Source organism: Saimiri boliviensis, chromosome 21, assembly GCF_048565385.1.
Source record: "Saimiri boliviensis isolate mSaiBol1 chromosome 21, mSaiBol1.pri, whole genome shotgun sequence".
In the NCBI taxonomy this organism is placed as follows: Eukaryota; Metazoa; Chordata; class Mammalia; order Primates; family Cebidae; genus Saimiri; species Saimiri boliviensis.
In genome coordinates, this window is record NC_133469.1 from 4,504,337 (window position 1) to 4,524,820 (window position 20,484).

General features: G+C 44.0%; 1 protein-coding gene and 1 long non-coding RNA gene across 3 annotated transcripts in view; one reads left to right on the forward strand and one right to left on the reverse strand.

Moving 5' to 3' along the window:
- ATXN10 (ataxin 10) overlaps nt 1-20,484 on the forward strand; it is a 166,345-nt gene that overhangs the window by 78,440 nt on the left and 67,421 nt on the right. The window lies entirely within an intron of this gene.
- Nucleotides 17,698-19,825, reverse strand: LOC141582616 (uncharacterized). The gene is made up of 2 exons (XR_012515485.1): nt 19,188-19,825; nt 17,698-18,178 (listed from the first exon to the last, which is right to left on the reverse strand). It is a non-coding gene; the product is annotated as an uncharacterized LOC141582616 (long non-coding RNA).

The following is a 20,484-nucleotide window of genomic DNA, read 5'->3' on the forward strand; positions in this document are numbered from 1 at the left end:
TTTCTTTCTTTGAGATGTCTATCTTTGGGCAACATATAAGAGAATCAAGGTGCCTGGCCTCAGATTGAAAATCTTCACAGAAGTGTACTTTACCCCAAATTCTCATGAGTCTTTAATGCTTAAGTCTGTACATGTGGTAGATGTAATGTTTCCTGAATTGTAAAGGAATTGCTAGACTTTCCTTTCCTATGTCATGGTAGGGAGGTGTCAAATCCTTACTGACTTCTATTCTTACCTTGTTTTTTTGTTCTCAACTTGCATTGTATTTCCTTGCTACAACTGCAGTGATTAGTTTACTTCTAAACTTTTGTGGGCCTAAATGGAGATTCCGTTTTGGTTTCTATTGGAAGAAGCACAAAGATGCTAATGCTGTAAACATGAAGAAAGCATTCTTCGACTTCTTTGTTAGAATAAGGAATGTATGGTTTACCTTTTTCTTCCCCATTCTTCTTTTCTTCACTATTGTCATAACCTCTTTAAGTGAATCTTCATTAGGAGAAAAAACAAACATGTTTATTTCATAAAGCTAAATGCAGTTTTCAAATTGGACAGACAGATGATCTAGTTTATCTACCTTTCCCCCAAAAGGAAATTGTATTGACTAAATTGGGCCGTATGTCTGTTCGGCTAGAGGTTATGGTAATGTTCACTACCACCACTACCACCACCACCACCACCTCCTCCTCCTCCTCCTCCTCCTCCTCCTCCTCCTCCTCCTCCTCCTCCTCTTCCTCCCCCGCTTCCCAGCACTCACATACTTAATGATCCCATGTCAGATATATGTGCCTATAAAGCTTTTATTACAAGCAAAACTTAATTTTAAAGTAAGTCTGTACTGTATGGAAAAGTTCAGCATGAAAAGACAAACTTTATTTGGCCCCTTCAGTTCTCAGTTTTGAAGTCAGGTTCATTTATGTACATAAAATAATCTTGTAATACATTTTTCATTAACTTTGTGTTGCTCATCCTGTTACTTCCAGCACCCAAATTGTACCTGGCACATAGTAGGCATTCCGTAAATTTTTCTGATTTTTCTTGAATGATAACTTATTTAAAGTATTTGTTGAATGTCTACTACATACCAAGTGCACTTTTAGGTTCTGAAGATATATAGCAAATAAGACACAGTTCTCCTGTTTGAGGAGTGTAAATTCTATAATATTCTGGCTATATTTATAAAGAATAGTAAAAATAAATAACTTTTCAAATGAAAATTAATGTTCCTCTAAATTTCTGAGTTCTGTAATTATTTTTGAAAGTCTTTATCTTTGAATATATTCTAATTTACTATAATTTGCCATATTTCTATTTGACTTATCCAAATCATATATATTTTAGATTGTAACAACAGCTGTAATGTATATTATTTGCAGGTAATTGAAAAATATTTATAAATCCCAGGTTTAGGCTTTGTAGATCTGATTGCAGTTTTTTCATCAATCTTAAATAAAATTTAAGACTGAATTTACAGTTGTTAAACATTCGTAACATGATCAATTTTTAGTGGCTTTTTTTGGGGGGTGGGGTGTGCTATTTTTCAGTCTTTTGTATCTTGTCATGGGGAGCCAAGAGCAGGCAAATTATTAACTCCTTTATTATTTCCTCCTATCTGAAATGTTTTCAAGCAGCATATTTGCCTGTTAAATCATGAAACTGAAATAAAAAAAGTCTATGGCTATTTACCATTAATTTTTTTAGACTGTTGCTCCTAATGAGGATTAGTACCTATTTTGTACATCAGTACTAGCTGACCTGTCAGTTACTCGGATAATTGATTGAGTGATTGTTCTGCAGAGAAATAAATAAATGCTGAACTAGTAAGTGTGTTTTTCTTTTTGCATTTGTAAATTAGGCCAGGGTGGCATGGTCCTTGGTGCTCATTGCAGGGCCAGCTTCTATATTCTCGGCCAATACTAGCACTGTGTGGACTTCCCAACCTTCATACTTACCTTGAATGACCTTAACTTGGCCTTCAGAACTCAAGGTGACAGGTACCCTTTTGACGTGTGCAGAAACACTTTGTCTTCCACACTCCTCACCATACTCTCCTGCCCGCTCCTCGCACCCTGCCTTATACTCTACCTATAATCAGTTTCTGTGTTTAAATAGGTCGTGGGCTGTTAATGCTGTTGTTTATTTCAGTATACATGTGCTGTTGTTTTTGGTTTTACTTAATAAGTCTTTAGTGTGAATACACATACATAAGCTGATCACCAGCAAAACTGTGACATATGAAACATTTGATGTGGGCGTTGCCCAGTTTTACTTCGCAGTCCCTTCATTGCTATCCCACCATTACCACCACTTTCATCCTTGCTCTTCTCTTGATGTTTCGCCTTTCATGAAACCCATGAAACCTTTCTGGATGATAATGGCCTAATTCACTCTCTTTCCCAGATGTCTGTTTTTCCCTCTTTATAGGAAGCTTCGATACCCTCACTGTCTGCCTAATTGGGGAATTTTAGGTAGGCTATTGAAAATGTCTTGGAGGCTGGGTAGGGGATTGTTTGAGCTCAGAAGTTGGAGACCAGCCAGGCAACATAATTAGACCCCCATCTCTACAGAACATTTAAAAATTAGCTGAGTATGTTGGTGCATGCCTGTAGTCCCAGCTATTTGGGAGTCTGAGGTAGGAGGATCGCTTGGGCCCAGGAGGTCTAGGCTGCAGCGCACTGCGGTGCCACTGTGTTCTAGCCTTGGTGAGGGTGCGAGACCCTGTTTTTGTTTTAAAAGAAACAGAAAATGTCTGAGCAGTGGATTCTCCTGTCACTGACTCTTGTGTCATTGCTTGGCTTGTGACAGTGGATCTACATGTGTGCGGTTCCTAGAGAAACCTTACAACAGGCAGAGAGCTTATGAGACTTCAGAGTTCAGTAAGCTCTGAGTTGCCTCTTAGTTGAGCATCTACTAACTGTTTAAATTTGGGCAAGTGTCTTAACCTCTCTGAATTTCAGCTTCTTCATGTATAAAAGAGGGGCATTTGTACCTCCTTGTGGGGTTGGGAGGATTAAATGTCGAAGTATCTCATGTCTGTATTTCTAGTACTTTCGAAAGCCAAGGTAGGAGGATCACTTGAGCCCAGGAGTTTGAGACCAGCCTGGGCAACACAGTAAGACCTCCCATCCCTAAAAAAATAAAAGTGAATAGCTGGTATTCAAAGCTACTTGCGGGGCCAAGGCAGGAGGATCGTTTGAGCCCAGGAGTTTGAGACCGGTCTGGACAACGTAATTAAGATTCTATCCCTAAAAAATAAGCCAGTACTCCCAGTTGCTTGGGGACTGAGGTGGGAGGGTTGCTTGAGCCCAGTAGGTCAAGGCTACAGTGAGCAGTTATCCTGTCACTGCACACTATCCTGGGCAACACAGTGAGTCTCTGTCTCAAAGACAAAAAAAAAAAAAAAAAAAAAAGTATATAAAGGATTGCCTTATGTCTCTAACTATAATACTTCCCTGTCCCTCCTCCTTCCCCTTCCCACCAGTCCCTTTGTAATTGAAAAGATAGAGTTCATGCCGGTGTCTCCCCATTGTATGTATTTACATAGAAATTTGTAGACAACATTTCTTAGGGATCTGCAGAGTTCATAGTAATCCTCATATTCTGTATTGTGTGTGTATTACTTTTTCTAATAGATGGGCTTTATGGAGGAAGTAAAATGAAAACAAATACGAGAACTCTCTTTAGGATGAGAGTCATTTTTTTTCTTGTCATTAATGCTTTCTGACTTGAATTTCTCTTAATGTTATTATCTAGTAAAGAGCTGAAGTGTTTTCTGCATGAATTCCAAAATCTGTTCTAGCTCAATTCTGAAAGTAGGTTAAGGAACTTTTAAATTACAGGCATATGTCTTACCTCAATTGGACTGTGTGTTTTTCCTCTTGTCAGAAGCAAGTTGCACCAACTCTCAGCTTATTAATCAATAAGCTGAAGATTGAACGTATAGGCAAGATCTGGCTTGCTTAGAATTCCGTTTCTTTGTAATGTAATCCCAGTTCAAGAAATACGTCAAAATTCATAAATCAAACTGTCACCATTAGTTTCCTGAACTTACAGTTCCTGTAACAGTAAATGAAATTAAAATTCCTATCTAGAGGAAACCTATCATGGTTTAGTTTGTTGCAGCTGTAAATTTTTTTTTTAAGACTTAAAGGATGGTCTACCGTTTGACTCCAGAAAGTCTTGTTATATAATAAATGACTTAGTCTTTTACAGGAAATACATAACATTATTTAAAAAGAAGAATGATACTAATTATATAATTGCAACATTGCAGGGTACTATTGTGGATTAGCATTACTATCGCAGAGTAACTAGGCTCCAGGCCCTTGACCTGTGCTTCCTCATGGAATTCCTGCCACCATGCATTTCTCCCTAGACTTCAGGCGCCTTGAAGGCAGACACATTACATTTGGCTTACCACCTGCCAGAACGCCTGGTACATAGTGTATTGAAATTGGTGGGCACTGGATGATTTTCTCTGCTTTACTGATGAGTCAAGCTTAGTGCGGTTACTTGCTTGGAGCAGGCCAAAGTCCGCCTCCAGAGCCCATGCTTTTCCTGTTATCATCCACCGCTTCCACTGTCACCGCTAAAGGGGATGTTTGAGACTTGTCCTTTGAAATCTATGACCAGATTTGTGTGACTCCTTGCGGGGAGGGCATTGTATTACAGTGTAGTCCACAATTCTTACTGAACTTTTTTCATTACTGTCTGGTGTCTAAATAAATGTAGTTTCTTTTTTCTTTTCCTTTCTTTTCTAAGAGGTGCAGGCTGGATTGCAGTGGTGTGATTATATATAGCTCACTCTAGCCTTGAACTCCTGGGCTCAAGCGATTCTCATACCTCAGCCTCCCACATAACTGGGACTGCAGGCATGTGCCACCATGTCCAACTACTAAAATTTTTTTTTTTTTTTTTTTTTGGTAGAAAAACAGGGTCTCACTATGTTGCCCAGGCTAGTCTCAAACTCCTGGCCTCAGGCAATCCTCCTACCCTGGCCTCCCAAAGTACTGGGATTATTGGTTCGAGTCAACTTGCCTGGCCTGAATATGATTTCTTTAAGGTTCATGTTGAGGGCTACATTTCAGGGACGTGCGTATTTCTGAGAAGCATAGTTTACCCCATACTGTAGACACAGGAAGGGAGACCCTGGGGAAGTAATGTGCTGCCTGGGATGACTTTGCAGTTTGTAGAAGTCACGAATCCAGCTTCCTGAACTGCTACTCAGTTTTCTTTACTTACACCATATGATCAGTTTTTAGACAACAGACATCTTTAATTTAATTTAATTTGATTTTTGAGTCAGGGTCTTGCTTTTGTCACTCAGGCTGGAGTGCAGTGGCATGATCACAGTTCACTGCAGTCTTGACCTCCTGTGCTCAAGTGATCTTCATGCCTCAGCCACCCAAGTAGCTGGGACTACAGGTGTCTGCCACCACGCCTGGCTAATCTTTGCTTTTGTTTTTTTTTGTAGAGATGGGATTTTGCCATGTTGCCCAGGCTGGTCTTGAGCTGCTGAGCTCAAGCAGTCTGCCCACCTTGGCCTCCCAAAGTGCTGGGATTCCAGGTGTGAGTCACCACGCCCAGCCAACAGCAATGATTTTAAATAGATTTGTGTTTAACAGTTAAAACAATTATTTCACAGTATCCAAAAGAAGAATATCTGAGACTTAGGTGAAGGGAAAACCAGCTATGTAAACTGAGAGATGTACTTTGTTCCTGTATGGAATATGGTAAAGATATTAGTTATTTTTAAACTAATTTTTATTACTAGGCCAATTAAAATCCCACTGTGAAAAATAAGCCATAATTTTGACTATAAAATGAAAATAATTGAGGAATTGTCATATCAATATTAAAATATACTTTAAGGCTAAAATAATCAAAACATTGTACAAACGTTTATAGGTTAGTGGAGGTGAGCACAGTTTCAAAACAGACCCAGGAGAAGTTATAAAAAGTTACCATGTGATAAGGATAATCCAGTAACCCAGGGAGAAAAGGAAAGCTTATATAAAAGATGAACGAACCATGAATAACTGGCTAACTCCTGGGAGGGAAGCTAGGCTCAGCTGTAGCAAACATCAGAATAATATTTAATTGATTTTTCAGAATAGGCCAGAGTATTTTGTGGATTAGAAACAATGAAGATTATCGTAGGTTGACTACAAACAAATCAGGAACTCTGGCTCTGGAGCCAGCCTACCTACATTTAAACCTGGGTTCTGCTAAATAATAGCTGATAACCTTCAGTAAGTTATTTCGCCTCCCTGTGACTCAGTTTACTCAACCAAATATGGACTAATGTTAGTAGTTATGGAATAGGTTGTGAAGAATAAGTTAGATAATTAATAGAAGACATAATAAACACCTAGGATCAGATACATTTATAATTCCACTTATTTCAGCATTGTTGATATTAAGAACAGTCTGCTTTTCCCGTCAATGGAAAATGTGTTTTTAATAAATTATGGTTAAATGTTATACAATAAAATCATGTTTTCTGAGAGTATTTAGTGTATTGTTATAGTGCCCATGATGCCATAGTAAGTGGGAATTCAAAGCAGGAGACAGCCAGTGTCTAATAAGTCCCTACTTGTGTATATTTTATATCTATGTTATATGTACATTTAAGGTACACAAAGACATATGTGCATGACAAAATGACCCAAAAGAAATATAGTACAGTATTAATAGTAAATATCTCTGACTGAGAGGATTAAGGATTGGTTCTTTTTTTCCTGTATGCTTTTTGTGATCTCTACAGTGAACATGAACTATTTTAATAGCAACAAGGTGCTGTTAGAGAAGGAACGGGGTGCATGTCTAGAACGCCTGTTTGTCTCTGTGATAAGAAGAGAACATGCTTGTTCATTAGTGTTTGTAGTAATTCGTTCTTTGTTCTACTTTCCTTTTATTTTTGAGGTGAATCTTACTTTGTTGCAGGCTGGAGTGCAGTGCTGCAATCTCAGCTCACTGCAGCCTCTGCCCCTGAGTTCAAGGGATTCTCTTGTCTCAGCCTCCTGAGTAGCTGGAATTACAGGCCTATGCCACTATGCCTGGCTAATTTTTGTATTTTTAGTTTCACCTTGTTACCCAGGCTGGTCTTGAACTGCTGACCTCAAGTGATCAGCCCACCATGGCCAGCCTCTTTGTTCTGCTTTCATAGTATGTACACCTCTGAATCCTTCTTTGGCTAAGATCTGGGGGCTTTAGCAATGACATTTTCAGATATGCCTTCAGTTGAAAGATTTTTAAAAGTAAAACATTAGCACTGGATCTAGAGAATTTTACTAACTGTGATAATTAATAGCTGGGCTGGCAGTGGTAGGGTGTGTGTGTTTTTGAGAGAGAGATTGAGAGGAAGGGACAGAGTGAGAGATGGAAGTGTAAGGATCATTCGTCCACTGTGTTATGTGTTTTTTTCCTCCTTTAAAGAAATAGAATTTGAATTTCCTCTCTGTTGTCAGGTGTTCTGACTTGGGTACATCAGCTCTTACTGTGCTTGAATGTTCAGTATTTCTATTACATATCTCAATCTACTGAAAATCTGGCTGTGAAATGTCTATATCTCCTCAGGCTTCATTTCCTTGGTTGAATGAGAAAAGTGTTATTATTTCAAATGTTGAAGAGTAGCTCTATCCTTTTCTAAAAATAATAAAATAATAATAAGACGAAGATGGAAATGTCTGTCCCACATCTAAAACAGTTTTGATCTTTAGCATATTTAGTTGTTGTTTTTTTCTGGCAGCAGCTGAAAATTAAGAGGATCAAAGTTACGTTCCTATAAAAGACTTTTTTTCAATCAGCGCTTGAAGGCATTGTCTGACTCCCCTAACCCCCACCTTTAAAAAACCGATTGCTTATCTTATTCATCCGGAATTTAATTTCATACCCATCATATTCTAATGGAACAAAAATGATACTTAGTTTCAGGCTGTGGGTTTTAGTTTGAATTCAGACCTACTGCTCTATATTGCAGTTAAAGTTGGGAATATTTTTTACTCCAAATAGAAATGAACGTGCTATTTTGGCATAGTGGTAAGAGCTTATAGTTCAATTCAACAAGTATGTGTTTGCCATATGCTGTGTACCAGCCAGCATTCTAGACACTGGGAATGCAGAAATGGATTTGGCCCTGTGTTCTCTCGAGGAATTCACAGTGTAAAGGAGACAGATGTAGAAACTATCATTTCAAAGTCGTAGAGTGAGTGGTATGCTACAGGATTGAGAGCCCGTAGAGAAGTGCCTAAGTGCTTGGTATAAATGGCTCAACTTGCAACCTAAGGAAGAACCTCCTGGATCCAGGCCTTGAAGGGCGAATGAGAAAGAGGCAGGTAGAGGAGGGGGTCAGCCTCGCAGGCGGTGGGTGAGCAGGTGTGTGGGACAGTTGCAGGACCCAGTGGCACCTGAAGGGTTGGACTTGGCCTTGGCCTTGGGCTTGGGGCTGGGGCTGTGCCAGAGAGTTGGCCCTTTGGCTGTGTGACAGGCTCTGCACTCACTGCAGAGGGTTTGGCCAGTTTCAGCCTTAGAAGATTCCTTATTGTAGTTCTCATTTCTCAGAATTATTTTCTTTTTTTCAGATCCACTTATTCTTTTATTGTGTTGTTTGTCTTTGTCTTGAGTCATTTAAGACACTTATTTTCTTTTGGAGATTGTGTTTATTTCTAGTTTTTAGGGCATAGTTTTTGTCATTTGTTCTTTCTCATTTCCCTCTTCCCTTAACCCCTCCCCTCCTACTCACCCACAGTTTCTTCTCTCAGTGATTTTTATGTCCTTTAACTTGACCTCATCTTAGGAGAACCTTTTTTCTGTGGAAGTTCCATAGGCCCTGGCTGTGGACTTGTCCTCACAGAGTGATTTGCTTTTGTCTTCATCTCCTGGGGTCCTGGAGGGTCCACCCACCTCTTACCAGTTTTTTTTTAGACACGGAGTCTTGCTCTGTTGCCCAGGCTGCAGTGCAGTGGTGCCATCTCGGCTCACTGCAACCTCCATCTCCTGGGTTCAAGTCATTTTCCAGCCTCAGCCTCCCAAGTAGCTGGGATTACAGGTACCTGCCACCATGCCTGTCTAATTTTTGTATTTTTAGTAATGATGGGGTTTCACTAAGTTGGCCAGGCTGTTCTCAAACTCCTGACCTCAGGCGATCTACCCACCTCAGCCTCCCAGAGTGCTGGGGTTACAGGTGTGAGCCCCCACACCCAGCCCCTGGCTCAGTTTTTATATTAATATAATTTCTTTACTTGGTATTCTAGTACCACACTGACAATGTGAATTTGGATGCAGTACCTGCCTGTGGTAATGGTCTTGTCTGGTCCCCCACTGAGATGTCTGAGCAACCCAAAACCTTATTAACTGGTACACAGAGATTTTTAAAAAGTGGCAGCCTGTGATGGTGTCCCATCCTAGCCTGGAGGTTTTCATTCCTCGTCTCTGCTCTTTGTCAGCCGAAAGCCATGTACTTGTTGCAGTCCCTAAAACTCGATACCTCTAGGGACCTTGTCCTGGTTGGATACTGGATGCCTCCACTCTTGTCTGCCTCTCTGGCTTTTATTTCTGGCCTCTGAGAATGATTCACACTGCCCAGTGGCAGGACCCAATCTGGGTTCCTGAGCCTTATGGGGTTAAGTGCAAAAGTGAGTCCTGTCAGCTAAGCAAGAGCTGCTGAGAGACGAGCCACACAGGTGGGCTCCCGCCGCTTGGCACGCTTACTCTCATGATGCGTGGGAAATTTTGATTTAGGGGAAAAAGCAGTTTAAATTCTAGTAGCTTCCTGCTTTCTAAGCAGGCAACCCCTCACATGTTGACTTAACTTGTGAGTCTCCTTTTCTTCATCAGTGAAGTGGAGATGATTTTACTTGCCTTGTGCATTTGTTGTGAGGATTAAATTGTTATTGATGACAGCAGTCCCAGTGACCTTCCATGAATGCCTCCGGCATGGGCTCGAGTGGACGTTTCAGAGGTGTTTTGTTTGACCTCACCCTCCCCAGAGCCCGCGCGTACTGTGTCACTCTCCTCGCTAAGTTAAATGCGCAGGAAAGGCTCGCTCCAAGCCACTCAGCGGTGGGGGTGCTCTCTCGGTGGTCCTGCAAGCCTGTCATCCCAGCACTTTGGGAGGCTGAGGTCAGCGGATCATCTGAGGTCAGGAGTTCGAGACCAGTCTGGCCAACATGATAAAACCCCGTCTCTACTAAGAATACAAAAAAATTAGCCAGGTGTGGTAGTGCATGCCTGTAGTCTCAGCTGCTACTTGGGAGGCTGAGGCAGGAGAATCATTTAAACTCTGGAGGTGAAGGTTGCAGTGAGCCGAGATCATGCCCCTGCACTCCAGCCTGGGCAACAGAGTGAGACTGTGTCTCAAAAAACAAAAGAAGAGTCTTGGGCCCTCCTTAAAACAGGCTGTTGTGCAGGCAGCCCCCATCATGAAGGAGTGCTAAGAGTGTAAGAAGCATAGGGTCCCTGCCAGTTCCTTCTCTGCCTTTGAGCTGCGAGACCACCCGTCAACACACAGGACCGACTGGCTCTCTCTCACAGGCCAGCATTCTGGTGCTCAGGAAAGCCAGGTGGCAGGGCCCGGGGAAGGAGTACCACCTGTGGTCCTGCGCTGGTCATGTGTAGGCCTCAAAGCAGATCTCCTCCCACCCTCCAAACCTTCCGGTGCCTGCACAGTGCTTGTAAAATCCTGCAGCAAGTGGCCCATTCACACAGGCAGAGGTGTGGCCTCATTTCTCTGTACTCTCTAGCCTCCTGATGTTTTCACTGAGCTAGGAATTCCACTCTTAACTTTTCATTTCCTTTAGTTCAGATCTATGTCAAAATGCAGACACACCTTGGAGGAGAAATGTTTGAAGCCCTCATCCTTCCTTGACAATTTGTGTGGATGTAGTTCTCATTTTTCTTGAGAGCAAACTCTTGAGTAGAGGGCCTGAAGAGACCAAGGAGGAGCGAAAAGAGGTGCCACCCTGCCTTCTCACTGCCTCCCAGGCTCCACTCCCCTCTCCGTCCGCCTCCGCCTTGCTCAGTTCTGGGGGCGGTTACTGTCATCAGTATCTTCTTTGTGTTCTTCATGCTACTAATAGTAGTAGTGTGTGTATATTTGGAAGTACCCATGTGTCTTTTGGGGGAAAGGTAATATTAACTTGGTTGCTTATTTATGTAGATAGGAAAAATAAAATTTTGAACCTTATTCAAGAGCCTGAAAGGTAAACTGCTTCCAAAATGAATAATAATGACCACAGCCATTGGATAGTGCTCACTGTGTGTCAGGCACTCTTCTCGGCCCCTGAATATATCAGTGCGTTCATCCTCACGCTGCTTTCTAGATGGGAAGGTATGATCCCCATTCTAGACATTTGTGAACCGAGGCACATCAGGGTTCAGTAGCTTTCCCGAGGTCACAGCTAAACAAGGGGTGCAACCACAAAAGAACCCAGGCGGCCCGGCCCAGACCCATGCCCCGCACCGCAACACAGCTGCCCACCCGCCTTCTCCTTCCTCCGTATTTGACATGCACTCCGCCTTGGCCAAGTCTCTCAGAGAGGTGACCTCTGGGGGATGTCATTAGCCAGAGTTTTCCATGTTAGTGGAAATTAAGTTTGAAATAGAATTCTCTTTGTTTACCTAGACTTTTTTTTTTTTTTTAAGAGACAAGGTTGTGCTTTGCCATGCAGGCTGGAGGGCAGTGGCGTGAACAGGCTCTCTGCAGCCTTAAAACCCTGGGCTCCAGGGATCCTCCTACCCCAGTCTCCTGAGTAGCTAGAACGGTAGGTGCCCACCATCATGCCTGGCTAATGTTTAAATTTTTTATAGAGATGAGGTCTTGCTGTGTTGCCCAGGCTAATCCCGAGCTCCTGGGCTCAAGTGATCTTCCTGCCTCACCTCCCAAAGCAGTGAAATTATAGGCATGAGCCACCGCACCCAGCCCCAGACTGTTTTTAAGTAATTGATATTCTGTGTACAGCCTTGAAAGACTGACATTTCCAAATAGATAAATTTATTACAGGAAATTTTTGTGCCATATTTAAGCAAAAGAATATGTATGCTTTAATTGTTTGAGGAAAATGAACGATTGCTTGAAAAGAAAATAGCTAAATTAACTATGTTGAACTTTTCCCAGTCCAGCTGAAGCTGTCCCTCAGAGTTTACCATGGAGTGCGGGTGGAGGGTTGTGATTGTCCTTTTCAGGTTGAACTTTTTTGTGTTATTTGTATTAATTGTACATCTTATGTTACAGATCCTTCACTTAGCTCATATTACTCTCAGACATTTGAATAACTGGTTTAATGTGAGACTATTTTCTGGGAATGATTCATTGGTATTTACTTGACATGTTTTAGAGACAGTGTTGCATATATCCGCTGGAAAAATCCAAGAGGAAACTTTAAATGAAATTATTTCCATGACAGAGTTGGGGGCAAGAGAGGGAGTTGGAGTTGAGTTCTCATCGTGTGAACCCCCACTCGATCGGCGGGTGGAAAGTGAGGAAGAGGGAAAGAGCGGAGAAGAACCAGATGAGAGACACGGCTCCAGATGCTTTCCGAAGTGGCTGTGCCCCTTTCTGTGGAGGAATGGCTTTGGTCTGCACCTGCAGCCCTGGACAGACTGCCTGGGGCTGGGGCTGTGCAGGGGGAGGGCTGGGGAGTCTGATGGAAGGCGGGTGGCAGGGGTGTTGACAGGAAAAATCCGACTGGCGGCCTCAGGGAGCTCAGAGAGGAGAGGGCGTGTCCTTTGCCTGTTGGAATTCCAACCCTGGCTACTTTCAGCTACACCCTCCTCCCCCCCCCAACCCCACACAAAACAAAAATTCCCTAAAGGAATCCCAGCTGATTCTAACAATGTGGCCCAGCAGTGCCTGCTAGCTGGGAGCAGGGACAGAAAATGCCTGAGGCTTTGAGGTGGGAGCCCAGGCTGGAATGTAGGATTCCGCTGCTCCCCCTTTCAGGCTCCTGGAGAATGTTCCAAAGCGAGGCGTGGAGGTTTCATTCAGTATTTTGGAGGGAGAACGAAATGGGTTCTTTCTGTATTCTCTTTAAGATGGATTTGTTCTTAATCTTGAAAAATCATGTCTAGCCATTTTAGAAAAAAGAACATTAGTACAGTACTAGTAAATATGGATAGGATAAAAGTTTTTTACATACACATAGGATTCAATAAATTTTTCATATGCTGACCTTATACGTCAAATTGTTTTGAAATTGTATTTATTTAAAAATGTGATTAGAGATTAGAATTGATACATGATTCTCTGTTAAGAGTTTTTCTCTGTTGGTACTTTTCTTACATGATTCAACTTAGACTTATTAGAGAAATAAACTCTGGTACACATTCTCCAAACAGTCAGATTCGTTTAGCCTATATTTATAAAATTGGCATTTTATTGGACCTCTGCCATGGATACTATTTGTATTTTTTGAAATTTTTAATAGAAGAAAACAAAGTTCAGCCTTTGTGATGAGACACACAAATTCAGACTAAATTTGCTGCTTCCAAAATGTGTGGCAGAGACGGACACAGCTCTTTGTTTCCAGAACAGCGGGCCCAGGAGGCCCTGCACAGTGGGCAGGGGATACCTGGTGCTGCCTCCACAGCCTGCCCCAGTTAGCCCCCGTTGTCCTGAGCTTCCGGGACTCCCGCCTGACCTTCAGCTCGGAGATGTGCACACTGCTCGCCTCCTCTGGCTGTGGAGCAGGGCCACAGTCTGCCCGTGGGGTTGTTGCGAGTTAGCTGAGCCACCATGTGGAAAGCACAGGCGCTCAGCCGACCACCGGTGCCTCCATGGAGCACTGCCGTCGTTACTGCAGGCTTTCTATCCAGTTAGAATGTGTGTGAAGACTCAGAAAAACCACTTTGACTTTTAGGAAATTACATATTCATGGCTTGAGCTATGCCCACTGGGTTTGTGCTTGGAACAAGATACATAATTATTTTTGGTTCAAAAGATTAGATTCAAATTATCGATCATCAGAGACTAAAGTTTCCTAAGGCATATCATGGAATTCAAGGTGCCTTTGATGTGTTTCTGTGCTAATCCACAACCTTGGAAGTTCCTGATTAGTGCAGTGTTTGATGCTGACAGCTATCTTTGAGATGTTGTTTTTGGGTTGCCAGGTGTTCACTGAAACACACTGGCCATGTGTTTGCACACGCACGTGTGCATACACACTGTGACTGCGGAGTGCCAGGAGCTGTGACTGAACACGGACTTGATAGAGCAGTATCAACATTTTTGTCTTCAGGGCAGGCTCTTGATGCATCGCTTCGCGTGATGTCTCCTTGATAACAACTTGAAGCACCAGTAATCTTTATAGCAAGAATTCTAGTGCTCTGTTCTGCATACCAAGCTTGCTGTTTATTCTGCCCAGTAAATATATGGCTTTTATGGAGTCATAAATCATGACAGTAAGAGTCATACCAATCTAAAAAAAGAGGAGATTTAAATCTTTAGCATCAACAACATCTAAGGTAACGTAGACATTATTCTTACTTAGAATTCCCGCTCTTACTTAAAGGTAGTATATCTCATATCTTTAAAGGTAACCGGAGAGACACACTGCCAGAGAAGCAGATGTTGATTAAGAGCACGCTGTGTGCCAGCGTTACGCACGCTGGAGAGAAGACGGAAAGAAAAACTCCTCACCCTCAAGCAACTCGAAGCTTAGAGGATGATGCTAAATAGTAAAAGATGCTAGAGGCCGGGCACGGTGGCTCACGCCTGTAATCCCAACAGTTTGAGAGGCCGAGGCCAGTGGATCACCTGAGGTCAGGAGTTCGAGACTAGCCTGGCCAACATGGCAAAACTCTGCCTCTACTAAAAATACAAAAATTGGCTGGGCACGGTGGCTCATGCCACCAGCACTTTGGGAGGCTGAGGCGGGCAGATCACCTGAGGTCAGGAGTTTGAGACCAGCCTGACCAACATGGAGAAGCTCTGTCTCTACTAAAAAAAAAAAAAAAAAAAAATACAAAATCAGCCAGGCGTGATAGTGCATGCCTGTAATCCCAGCTATTCGGGAGGCTGAGGCAGGAAAAATCCCTGGAACCCAGAGGTGGAGGGTGCAGTGAGCCAATATTGTGCCATTGCACTCCAGCCTCGGCAACAAGAGCGAAACTCCGTCTCAAAAAGTAAAAGAAAACAAAAATTAGCCAGGCATGGTGGCACATGCTTGTAATCCCAGCTACTTGGGATGCTGAGGTAGGAGAATCACTTGAACTCAGGAGGTGGAGGTTGCGGTGAGCCAAGATTGCGCCACTGCTCTCCAGCCTGGGTGACAGAGCAAGACTCTGTTCTCAAAAAACACAAAAGATTCTAGAGCGGTCTGACCAGGCTGAGGGTTCCGTACTCTTCTCGTGCCGTGAAGGAAGAAAGGCCTCCTGAGTGAGCTGAGGCTGCACGAGCAGGAACGGAATTTCGTCATGTCCTCCAGAGGCCCGTGTGTGGAGCTGCGGCAGCTCCTCCCTCCTGTTCACCCTGCCCTTCCTAAGGCTCTAGTTTTGCAGGTGATGTTGTGGGTTGTGGGGGGAGGTCACACCTCGGCTGCTGGCATGAGCTGAGGAACCATTTAACAGTTAACACTGTCTACTGCTTGCTTCTCTCTAACTTACATACAGTTAAACACAGATTCTTAATGCATGGCTGATAAGTTTTGACAGATGTCTGCACCTGTGTAACTGTCACCCCAGTCAAGGTACAGAGAGCACCTCTGTCCCCTCAAAGTTTTTGCCATGCTGGCTGTTGTGTGCCAGTGTGCCAGGACAGCATGGGGCAGAGGAATGATAGCCCTAAGAAAAGAAGGAGGAATGGGGAATCTTGAGTTACATTCTTTCCCCACGTGGAGATAGATGTGTGCTGGTTCCACATTGTAGAGCATCCTCCTTTCTTTGCTTAGACTTCCCTGGGAGCGGTAGCCCATGTGCTGGTGGCCTAGCTCACATTGTGGCGTGGTTCTGGGCCGATAAAGCCGTACGTCTTTCCCACCTACAGATGCTATTCCCTATCTTCACTGTGTGCTTTTAGTCAGGTTTTCTGTGGCCCAGATGCATCTGTGAGTGTGCCCTCATTAATGTGGGACCCTGTGTTTGTTCAGCACATGTGGGGTTTATTCACGCACCAGTAATTATTACTCAACGTTGTTTCCTTTAATGCAATAAGCACTTACTGAGTGCTAACCATGCACCTTTTTTCTGTGAACCTCTGCAACACCTGAGTCAGATGCAGTTCTTATTCTTAAGTAGCTCATGATCTACTGTGGGAGACAAGATGGTTAGATGATACGGTGTAGTCATATCCCATTATTTCTGATACCCCAAATCTTGATCAGAATCCTTGACAGAAGCTAAGAGGGCTTCTGATCAAGATTTGCGGTATCAAGAATAACAACGACAACAATAATAGTTACTTAATGAGTGCGCCCTGTGTCCTAGGCACAGTTCTGAGTAGTCATCTCTTACCTCATTTAATGATGACACCTGTCCCACGCTGTAGATGAGGAGACTGAGGGCCAGAATGGTTAAGTATGTACCCGAGACCACACAGCTGTTAAGTGGCATGAGACAGAAACTTTCATTTTAAGCCACTTAGATTTTTGTGGATTGTTTGTTACTGTAGCACTGAACTAGCCCATCCTAACTGATAAGAGCACCAGCATGCCGGGTGGATCCCTGAGCCAGTGAAAAGGTTGCTACAGCAGTGGAGGCCTGGTTGGAGCATGGTGATAAGCCGGGAAATAAAGGAACATATTTGAGAGACAACAATTCGATAAAGAGTAATGCAAGAGGAAGCTTGCTTTCTGGTAGCCTATTCTGTTTCATTATTGTTACCGTTTTGGTAAAGAAGTTGAATTTTCGTTGTTGCCTTATGTTTTCAAGGGTGACTTCAGTACTTTAATGTTTTTATGTTGGTGATTTTGAGCAGAGACTATGTTACCATAAACCACTACAGCCTAGCAGGTGAGCTCCAATGTCTGCCTGCACCTCATCTCTCCAAGTCCCCTGGTGTAGTTCTGGGCCCACAGCGCGTGCTCTGGAAACTTATAGGGATGAATAAGTGAATATTCTTAAATCTGTTCATTGTTTGCACAGCTAAACTTTTCTAAGCGCTTATGTAACACTATGTTTACTTAATTTTCACTTCTCACCAACCTTTATGGGAGACTAGGTGATAACTGGTTAAATTGTAATGCAGAATCATAGGTATAATCTTGAAAAGGTAAAAATTAAATGTCATGAAGTATTATAAGCCAGTGACTGGAACATTTTATGCAAGCCTTTGCTCTTTATTTTTAATCATACACCTCTTCCCATTTTTACCTAGTCCTCGTTAGTGGTTACATTAAGATCTGTTTTAAGTTCCACCTCGGGGAATTTCAAAAGTTGGTTGCTTGTCTAAATGGCCTTTAATTAAAATGTAAAAAAATTAGACTATTGTGTTAGATTTTTACAAATGTTGGCCAAAACAGAAGAGGTTGATTTAAGTGCAGTTGGGCTGAAACTATACTTAAGTAGATTAAAGTAGAATCTGGCTTTTTAAAAAAAACTACATCTGTCTGGGATGAAGTAGGTATGGTCTTACCTGAAGCAGGTGAATGGACCAGATACGCCTTTAAGAGCCTTCTGACTCCCAGGTTTTCCGATTTTTAAAACCTCCCTATTTTGTCGTATGTTTTTACTTTACTTTATGGTTTTAAGTGAGCTGAACAACAAAAGTTTATCATAAAAGACAGTATTTTACTCGTAACAATTACAGAAAAAGCGAAAAGCTGAACATTACAGGTGAAAAGGACGTTGGTCTCATCTGCCCTCGTGCGTTTCTGAGACTGTGCTTGCATTTGTTCGCCCTTGTCCGTTTCCCCTGACCAGCCTGCGTTTCTTTCTGGGGGCACAGGTACTCAGCTTGTTTTCTCTGTCTCTGCATTGCCCGACAGAGGGCCGCACCCAGGGTAGGCACTCCCGCTTCATGACTACATCCCTTTCTTCTTCATCTTTGTGATGACAGGTAGCAGATAAAGCAGGTTGTTTCAGCAGAAGCAGACCGCAGCAGTGGGATCGTTCCACGGTGTGTGTTCTCGCTCAGCGTTGATGGGCTCCACCCCAGCTGAACCTGCATCTGTACACCTGGGAGGCTCCCAGACACGCTCCTGTCTGGCCAAGGCACTTCCTTCTTGCTCTCCAGCTGGCTGAAGAGAACCTGGGTGAGAGTGTATGTGTTAAGGCCACAGGGAGAGCACAGACTCCTAGAGCGAGAACCAAGGGGCTTCCAGACCTCAGGGACTGTCCCATGGTTCCTCAGAGGCCACCTCGCTCTTACTCCTGTCTCTCCGGTTGGTCTTGTTTTGCTGATGGCCTCTCATGGACCCAGCCGTCTCTCCACATCCCCCCCCTCTGCTCTGGAGCCCCCACTGACAGATGCCTTCCCCCCCGCCCCCGTGTTCTGGCTCCAAATTCCAAGTAAGTAATTACGTGGCCTCCCTCCATCCCTGTTGTAGTCCCTCACAACCCAGACTGTGGACTGCAGAGGCATCACCCAGGGGCTTGTCTGAGATGCGGATCTCGGGTTCCACCCGAGACACCTTGAATCAGAGCGTCCTCAGGGGACTGGAATAAACAGAAGCGTTTAAGAAGTGCTTTGTAAAGCTGTGGCCTCTCCTGCACAAAGAACTGCGTAGTCCCTTTTCCTGGAGTAGGAGGCTGTGGCTACAGCATTTTCATTTGGAAGTAGGCCTAGGAAACGACGTTTCTGTGGCCATCCTGCCCCCTCTCCTGTACCCCGGTGACTCAGCTGGGGCGGGTTGCTGGACGGTATTCTGGGGGCAGGAAGGTAGTGCACGAATCTGGAGAGCTAGAGAGAGTGCGATGCTGAGGTGGGTCTGGCGTGTTCAGGGCAAAGAAGGAGGGAACGTGGGAACTGGCTGGGGAGACTTGCAGGGCTCCTCAGAAATGCAGCTGAATGGGAGTGGAGGTTCCGTCAAGGTCACGGAAGGCCTTTGAGTTCTAGCTGAGGCCTCTGGACTTGCCCCCTCGGCTGCTTTGCCTGGAGGCAGACAGCTCCTTTGCCTGAGCCTCTGCCTGCACCCCACCGCCCCACAGCCCCAGGACCCCGGAGTGCGGCTGCTGCGCCCTCGGGTGTCTGCTCATCTCATTAGAGGCCTTGCTGCTTTTCTGAGGCTGCTGCGTGTTACTGGAGAAAATTGTAATACCTGACTCATGAGTTCCATTCCAGAATTCAGCGAGCCAGTTTCTCCCCAGCCTCTCCGGCAGCCTCTCCGCTTCTCCCGGATCCTGCAGTGCGAGCTTGAAATCCTCCCACGGCGCACACTCACCTTCCGTGCTGCAGCATCGGACACTGACTTTAGACACTTGCTAAGTCCAGATTCTCTGCAGGACTCATCTTCTCCTTCCCCCATTGCAGGGGAGTTCCCTCTCTGCAGGGCTAGACCCACACCTCACCCCACTCAGACAAGCCTTCTTGCCCGAGGCCCGCACTCCTCAGACTCCCTCCTGTCACACTGCCTTCCTGCTCAGCACGTCATCAGGGCACGTGGTCAGGTTCCGTGGAATGGTGTCCTTAGCAAGGCTTCTGTTCTATAGAGCGTTTACAGCTCCCCTCCCTTCCCCATGAGTTTGAGTCTCATCTCTCAAAAGACATCTCCCTTATGTCTGGCTAACCCAGGTTTGTTTGGCCTTGTCCTTTCGGACTGTAGAATCCAACTCCTCCTTCATGAGCATTTGTCTTTTCCCAGTGGTAGTTTCGTTGACTTTTTACCTGCGTCATCCTTTGTGGGTGGATTGGAGCTAAGACAGGGTTTTCTCTTTTTTGTTACCAAATCCTTGCATGCTTCGGTGAAGTGGAGCAAAGCACACTTTGAGCACCCAAAGAATTTATTCAGAATGGTGTAAAACGAGACACTCTGGATGGAACAAATAACAACATTCCTAAATCACACACATATTTAGTAAGCCGCGGAGTTATTGGAAATTCACAGGCGCTTCTGCCCCACACACATGCTGTTGAATTCTCAGCATCAGACAGCTAGGATGTCAGTGCTGTCTGCTAGTGTCCTAGCAACCGTGGGGACATTGTCTATTTTAAGTTGTATGAAGTTTTTCTTCTGAGCCTCCTCACATCTTCATTTTTCAGTCAGCTAATTCCCAACAATCATTGACATCAGTAATAAAGGATCGTATGACAAACTTTTTATTTTATAAATGATAAAAATCCCTTTCAGGTTTCCGATGAAACCTGTCTGAAGAAGCATGCTGATCGGAAAGCAGTGTAAGGTGTGCCCCCGTGGACACACCGCTGGTAGCCAAGGGGTTGCCGTGTCATCTTGGGGCCAGTCCTAGACGGCACTTCTTTTCCAAGGCAGTGGCAGGAGGAAAGATTTGACTTAGTGTGGGATGACAGAGAGCAGGAGGTTGCAGCACATTATCATAGGAAGATACAGAGTTGCTGTGAGGAGTAAGATGAGTCTGAAAGCCAGTAGGAGGGAGACG